The 7,013-nt window shown below is 39.6% G+C and overlaps 1 non-coding gene across 1 annotated transcript; it reads right to left on the reverse strand.

Moving 5' to 3' along the window:
- Nucleotides 1-989: 989 nt before the first annotated feature.
- Nucleotides 990-1,062, reverse strand: TRNAV-AAC (transfer RNA valine (anticodon AAC)). The gene has a single exon. It is a non-coding gene; the product is annotated as a tRNA-Val (tRNA).
- Nucleotides 1,063-7,013: the final 5,951 nt, after the last annotated feature.

The following is a 7,013-nucleotide window of genomic DNA, read 5'->3' on the forward strand; positions in this document are numbered from 1 at the left end:
TTGTATCCATAGTCTAGACCACTCCATTTAATTCCAGGCTTGTATATTCAATGGATTCCTTAGCATTACCCTTGAATGTTGTATACCAGGCATCTACCTGTTACCATGTCTAAAACAGAACTCCCATTTTTTCCCCCTAATGATGCTATTCCATCCAGTCTTACCCATTTCACTTCATGGCAACTCCATCCTTCCAGTTCTCCTGCAGAAAATCCTCAAAGTCATCACTGGTTCCACTTTTTTTCACTCTTCACATGCATTTTCTGAGGAATTTCTTTTGCTCTGTCTTTAAAATAGATCTAGACTGTAATTAATTTTCACCCACTTACCTGCCAGCATTCTGACAGTTATCTCTGATATGCAGCATGAAAGGCAATTCATAGATTTCCTTGCTTCTATTCCATTCCTTTCTCCATACAACATATTCTCCACAGATCTGGTAGAGGGGTCCTTCTAAAAAAACTTAAGTCATATGTATTCCCTTCACTGCTTAAAATCCAGCGTCTTTCTGTTTTATCAGTGAAGGCCAAAGTCCTCCAAGTCACTAACAAGGCCGCGCTTGACCTGCTCTGTGACTCCCTGCTGCCACCCCTCTGCCTCCTCCAGGAACTACTCTCCCCTCGGCTCTCTCCCTCCGCTGTAGTTTGGCTTCTTGACCCTCCTTGTAGACCCCGGCCCCACTCCGGTCTGAGGGCTATTCCTTCTCCTGTGTCTCCCACAAGGATGCGGACCAGCCTCTGCCTGAAAAGCCCCGCGGCCTAGTGTAGAATCCTCTCTGACCCAGGGGAGAAGACGCAACAAGATCAATGGTTGATGAGGGAGAGGAAGAGTCGCAGCTCTGGTCTTGTTATATACTATAGTTCTTGTAATTTAAAGTTTTGGGTTGCAGAGGGAGCACGAACATTTGAGACTTGGTAGAAATGTAGGCAGATTTAGGTAGAAAATTTCTGGAACGAAACAGAACTTCTGGGGAAAAAAGAAATAGCTCTTGTTTCCACCCGGTTTCAAACCGGGGACCTTTCGCGTGTTAGGCGAACGTGATAACCACTACACCATGGAAACCCACTGGAAGAAAGGTTCTCACATTCTCAGATTAAAGTGAACCTTAAGTTTATCCTTTCCTTGAGGCTATATTCGTGGAGGCACTACTTTCCTCTCCACACTCTCCGATTCTTAGAATCCACAATATCTGAACTAGACAATTCATAGCCAGGCCAGTGTCACCCCGAGAGTCCCAATTACTTTGCAGACATGGGGAGGGGGGGCGGAGGGATTGCAGTCAAACTCCTGGGACACGTCTTAATCTGTCATAGGCTCCTGTCACTGATCTTGTAAGATGTTCTGACCTTCATCTCTCAAGGAAATTGTTCTGTAGGAGCCAGAGCCAATTGGTGAACCCAGGACACTTGTCTGGACCACATGATGGTGGGCCAAAGGTGAAGTGAGTATGGCCAGCATTCCTACACTTAGCCTTTGTGAAGGACTGGGCATCCCTGACAAGCCACCTTTCCAGGACAGGCTGGGCTCACTTTCTTTTGGCTGCCTAGGAGAGGCAGGGTACCAAATGTTCTTCTCTGTTGCCAAGGGCATCAACAGCCTCACAGTCTCCTTTCTTTTTGAAGTCGAATGGCCTGGAGAATTGAAATCTCATCAGACAGGACACCCACGAGTGTTTTTTCCTAATGCTGGCAGCCTGTCAGGATCTTGGTATTGAAATTCATTCAGACATCTGCTTTTAACACTCCTAAATAAGATGCTTTTTTGAAGTTTGAAAGCAAAAGACAGGGATGGTGTTCATGCAAAGATGTACAACAAGAAATAAATTGCTTGGATGAGTTTGGGAAAGTTTCAAAATAAGGCAGAAAAAATTTATTCATGGGCTAGTCACCAACGAGCTAATGTGTGTGTGTGTGTGTGTGTGTGTGTGTGTATGTGTATATATGTCACACTGTATTTTTATTATAGTTTCATGCATATATTAGCAGCTTCCTCATGCATAATTATCTCAACTTAGCTTTGTGAACAATATTCAGGGGACCACACTTTACCAATCCTGAAGAAGGGAAGTTGATAAAAACTTCTAAGAATGGTTATGGTTTTCATCAAAGAAAAGTATATTTATTCAGCTTGGCATTAAAACACAAGTTGCCTGAGGGAAAAAGGATATTTTGTACCTTCTATTCTACTTTATTTGAAGTTATTCAGCAGTGCCTAGCATATAATAGGAATTAATAGTCCTTGAATGAATGAATGGATGATGGATGAATTAATGAATTAATAAGCAGGACCAAATAAAAAATCAAGAACTGAGTTTTAGATATCTAACCTGAACTTTTTCCTAGTGTATTCTAACCAAAGGGCATTTTGGGTGCATGCCAAATGAGATGCTTTTGAGTTTCCTGAGCACTTAAAATTCCCTCCTCAACTAGTTGTGATTAGACTGTCCCTGGACCTATTACCTGGAGCCAGTCTTTTGTCAGCCTTCTATTTCTCACATTTGTGCCTGTCTCCCACCGCAGGCACCAACACTGTGTCTTAGTGTAGTGGTTAATTCTTGTGTGTTACATGCAGAAGCCCTAGTCTTATTCCCCAAATCTGAAATAAACCAAGCACTGATTCCTTGGCCTGTTTTTTTTTTAATTTCATAATAGAGAAACCAAGATATTGTTTTACAACCTTTGGCATCTGGATGATGTCTGCTCCAGTAGCCTAAAGGGTTCTGGAGTCTGGCTGACATTTACACTCCCTCCTTTCTTGCTGGCTACCCTAAGGAGCCATCTAAAAGCATTTTCAACAAAACTAGGGTATCCATAATTGCCAAATATTCTCAGAACACAAAATTAACAGTTGATTTGGGGGACTGTGGTGGAAGCTATGGAAATATGGAATGCAGGCAGCTTCAGCTAACAAAGAGGAGGCCATGGCACCTGAGCACTGTGGGATGACCACCATGGGGAAAAATTGATGCTCAGTAATAAAAGATAGTCTCATTTGTGGCTTCCTACAAGTGGAGTTTCTGAGAAATTGGAACAGTAGAAGGGGAAGGATAGTGGTAGCTGAGTCAGAATTTTTCAGAATTTAGAAAGAGCCATCAGACACAGCAAGCAGCTTGCAAATGAATTTCTGATATGTCTTGAATGACATTTATTTCTTTAGCTTAATCTCATTGGATTGAAATGGGCAGTGGTGAAATGAGAAAGCAGGGAAATCTGACATAAAAAATTCTTCTTAAGCCTTTTCAGTATTTTGACCCCAATATAAATGGTAGTTGCCTATTACCACCCACTATTTTAGGAATTCTTTGGGTTTTATAGTGATAAAAAATCATATTCAAAGATTGACCTGATTATAATTATGGAAAATTAAGCACACATTTGCTTTCTCTAGAAACTAGAGAAACTAGAAAGGGCATTACAGATGTTTGAAGGCATAAATGCACAAAGACAAAGAGATGAGAAGTGGTGAGCAACAGTAAGATTTTGAAGACCAGGGAGCAGGATGATTACTGTAATGAAGGAAACAGAGTTTATTAAGTATGTTTTTAAAAACCTTTCTTTTGGGATCCCTGGGTGGCGCAGCGGTTTGGCGCCTTCCTTTGGCCCAGGGTGTGATCCTGGAGACCCGGGATCGAATCCCACATCGGGCTCCCGGTGCATGGAGCCTGCTTGTGTCTCTGCCTCTCTTTCTCTCTCTGTGTGACTATCATAAATAATTTAAAAAAAAGAAACTTTCTTTTTAAGGTTCACGAGTGTTATTACATGAAAATCTACTCTGTTACATTTTGTAGTTTCATAATATTCATTATTATACATTTACCATACTTACCTATCTACTACCTACCATCTATTACCTATTACCAATGATGGTGTCAAGGTAGAGTCTGATTCTGAAGGAACAAAAATAATGCTGCTATTAACATCCACATGTGACTCAATCTGTGCCTTTCTTAGATTTTTTGGGGGGTGATGATGAGTGAGGATTTTATACACCTGGGAGAAGAATGCCTAGGATCATTGGATCTGATAAATCTTGAATTAAAATTAATAGACTGCTCTCCAGGATGGCTGCATCAGGATAAAATTCCATCAGCAGGACCCGAGGATTATTATATCCCCATTCCTGCAATAATGGTCACATCCAGGTTTCTAACTCTTCAAACTTGAGGTAGAATAACATCTCTAGACTAAGCTGTCATTTTAAAATGTTCCACACATCTTCTATTTTAGTCATATCTGTCCATTTACTTTTCCATTGTTGCCTTCATTGAACATTTTTTATTTGGATGAAGTAAACTATACCAACTGTTTGTGCTTTTAGAATTTTTTTAACCTCCTCTCTGACATCTAGGTCACAAAGATATTTCTCTACGTACATTTCCGTTAATTTTTACCTCTCACATTTAAGAATTTATTAAAGTATTAAAACATACTTAACTACTCCCTAGTTAAGTATGTTTTATAAACTATAGATAATTCTACCCTGTGTGAAGAATCACAGTAATAGAGGCAACAAAAGCAAAAATAAACAAGTAGGACTATATCAAATAAAATCTTCTGCACAGCAAAGGAAACCATCAACAAAATAAAAAGGCAACCTTTGGAATGAGAGAAAATATTTGCAGACCATATATCTGATAGAGGGTTGATATCCAAAAAATTATAAAGAACTCACACAGCTAATTTCAAAACAAGCAAACAAACAAAAACAATAACAACAATAAAAAACCAAAATGGGCAGAGGACCTGAAGAGACATTTTTCCAAAGAAGACATCCAGATGGCCCACAGACACATGAAACAATGCTCAGCATCACTCATCATCAGGGAAATGCAAATCAAAACCACAGTGAGCTATCACCTCACACCTGTCAGAATGGTTATTATAAAAAAGATAAGAAATAACAACTGTTTGTAGGAATATGGAGAAAAGGGAACCCTGTTGGTGTCCCGCTGTTGGTGGGAACATAAAATGGTGCAGCCACTGTGGAAAACAGTGTGAGGTTTCCTCAAAAAATTAAAAATAGAAATAATGTATGATCCATCAATTCTACTCTGGATATTTAGCAGAAGAAAATGAAAACACTAACTTGAAAAAATACATGCATCCCATGTTCATTGCAGCAAAGGATCCCAAATAGCCAAGATACGGAAACAGTGTAAGTGCTCATCGATATGTGAATGGAGAAAGAAAATGTGGTATATATGCATAATGGAATATTATTCAGCTGTAAGAAAGAATGAAATCTTGCCATTTGTGACAACACAAATGGACTTTGAGGGAATTATGCTAAGTGAAATAAATTAGAGAAAGACAAATACCATATGATCTCACTTATATGTGAAATCTTCAAAGAAACAAACAAGCAAACAAAACAAAAAACCTGAGACCATAGATATGGAGAATAGATTGGCAGTGGCTAGAGATGGAAGGTGATGGGAGTGTGTGTGTGTGGGATAAGATTTGGCAAAATGGGTGAAGGGGGGCAAAAAGTGCAAATTTCCAGTTATAAAAGAAATAAGTCATGGGTTTGTAAGGTACATCATGGTGACGATGGCTATTAGTACTGTACTGCATTTTTGAAAGTTGTTAAGAAAGCCAGTCTTAAAAGTTCTCATCACAACAAAAAAATTTAACTACGTATGGTGATGGATGGTAACTAGACTTATTGTGGTGATCATTTTGCAATGTATACAGATATTGAATCATTACATTTTACACCTGAAGCTAAATAAGGCTATATGTCAACTATACGTCAATTAAAAAATGACAATAAAAAGAATCACAGTGATAGAATCATATAAGCACTCCTGTATGTCAATGTATGGGAACTCTTTTCTATGATACATGCTTTTTTGTACCTGCTGCTCCCTCCCTTCAAATCAGCTCTGACCCAGGCCCTGACTTGGCATTGACTCAAGCCTGGATTTCCCTCAATATGTAAAGGCAAGAATCTCTCAGGCCATCCCTTTGCTCGCTAGCACAGAATATCTGCAAAGCCAGAGACAGAGTTCTGAGCTGGATGGACTAATGAAATGAATGACACTTTCCTTTCTCATATCTTTATCAGGCAAGAGAAGACATGTTTTTGAACTTAGCTCTGTGAATTGCCAGGAATGGCTGGGCTCCTCCTGCATCAATGGTTTTGAGTCTGAGGAGACTGGTCCTTGGACCTTTTGTGCTTGTGTGGTACAGCTGACACAATCTTCTCATATTGCAGTTCTTTCCCCAGGTCATCAAAATGGCAGAGAGGTATTTATTTACTTACTTTGGAGGCTCTCAATAGGTGTTTTATGATGTTTATATATCGATTCTTTTCTAAGTCCACATCAGGATTAATTTCATCTCTGAGTCCAGAAGCCCTCACAGACTTTCAATACAACCCCCCAAATGCCCATCTGGTACCTGCTTTCATGAATTCTTAAACAGTCCAGTGACTGAAGTGTCTGGCGGTGTCTTACTGACTTAGTAGATGGTGTGCACCTACCTCAGTGCCTAGCACATAGTAGGTACTTAAGAAAGAGATTTCATTAGTGGATAGTTAGAACCCTTGGTTACAATACTTCCTTATTAAAATCAACATCACATATTAAATTCCAAACTCTATATGTGTGCAGTAGGGCTTTCTAAACTTACTTTAAAGGTAGTTTGTCTCAATATTAACTGTTCTCTGGTTCCAGACTCGAAGCCCTCACTTGGACAATCAGATTTAATGGGTTTGGAATGGGGCTAAGATTCAGCAGGCAAAACTGTTCCCTGATGAGTGATGAAAATTGTAGACACCACCTTTGTAGAGCTATGAGACATAGTTCATGGGGCTGCATTCTCTCCACCTCTTAACGCTACTCCCTTTCCTTTTTGGTTTTCTTTACAAGTCCACTAAAACAAAGGTCTTTTCTTGAGCATAAAAGTGGTGACAAAGTGAGTTGAATCTGACAATGTGAGTATTCCCGTAGCTTTGCCTTTTCTGTCATAATATTTTTCATTTTAATGCAAGTCCACGAGATCAGGGATGCT

Source organism: Nyctereutes procyonoides, unplaced genomic scaffold (assembly GCF_905146905.1).
Source record: "Nyctereutes procyonoides isolate TBG_1078 unplaced genomic scaffold, NYPRO_anot_genome, whole genome shotgun sequence".
In the NCBI taxonomy this organism is placed as follows: domain Eukaryota; kingdom Metazoa; phylum Chordata; class Mammalia; order Carnivora; family Canidae; genus Nyctereutes; species Nyctereutes procyonoides.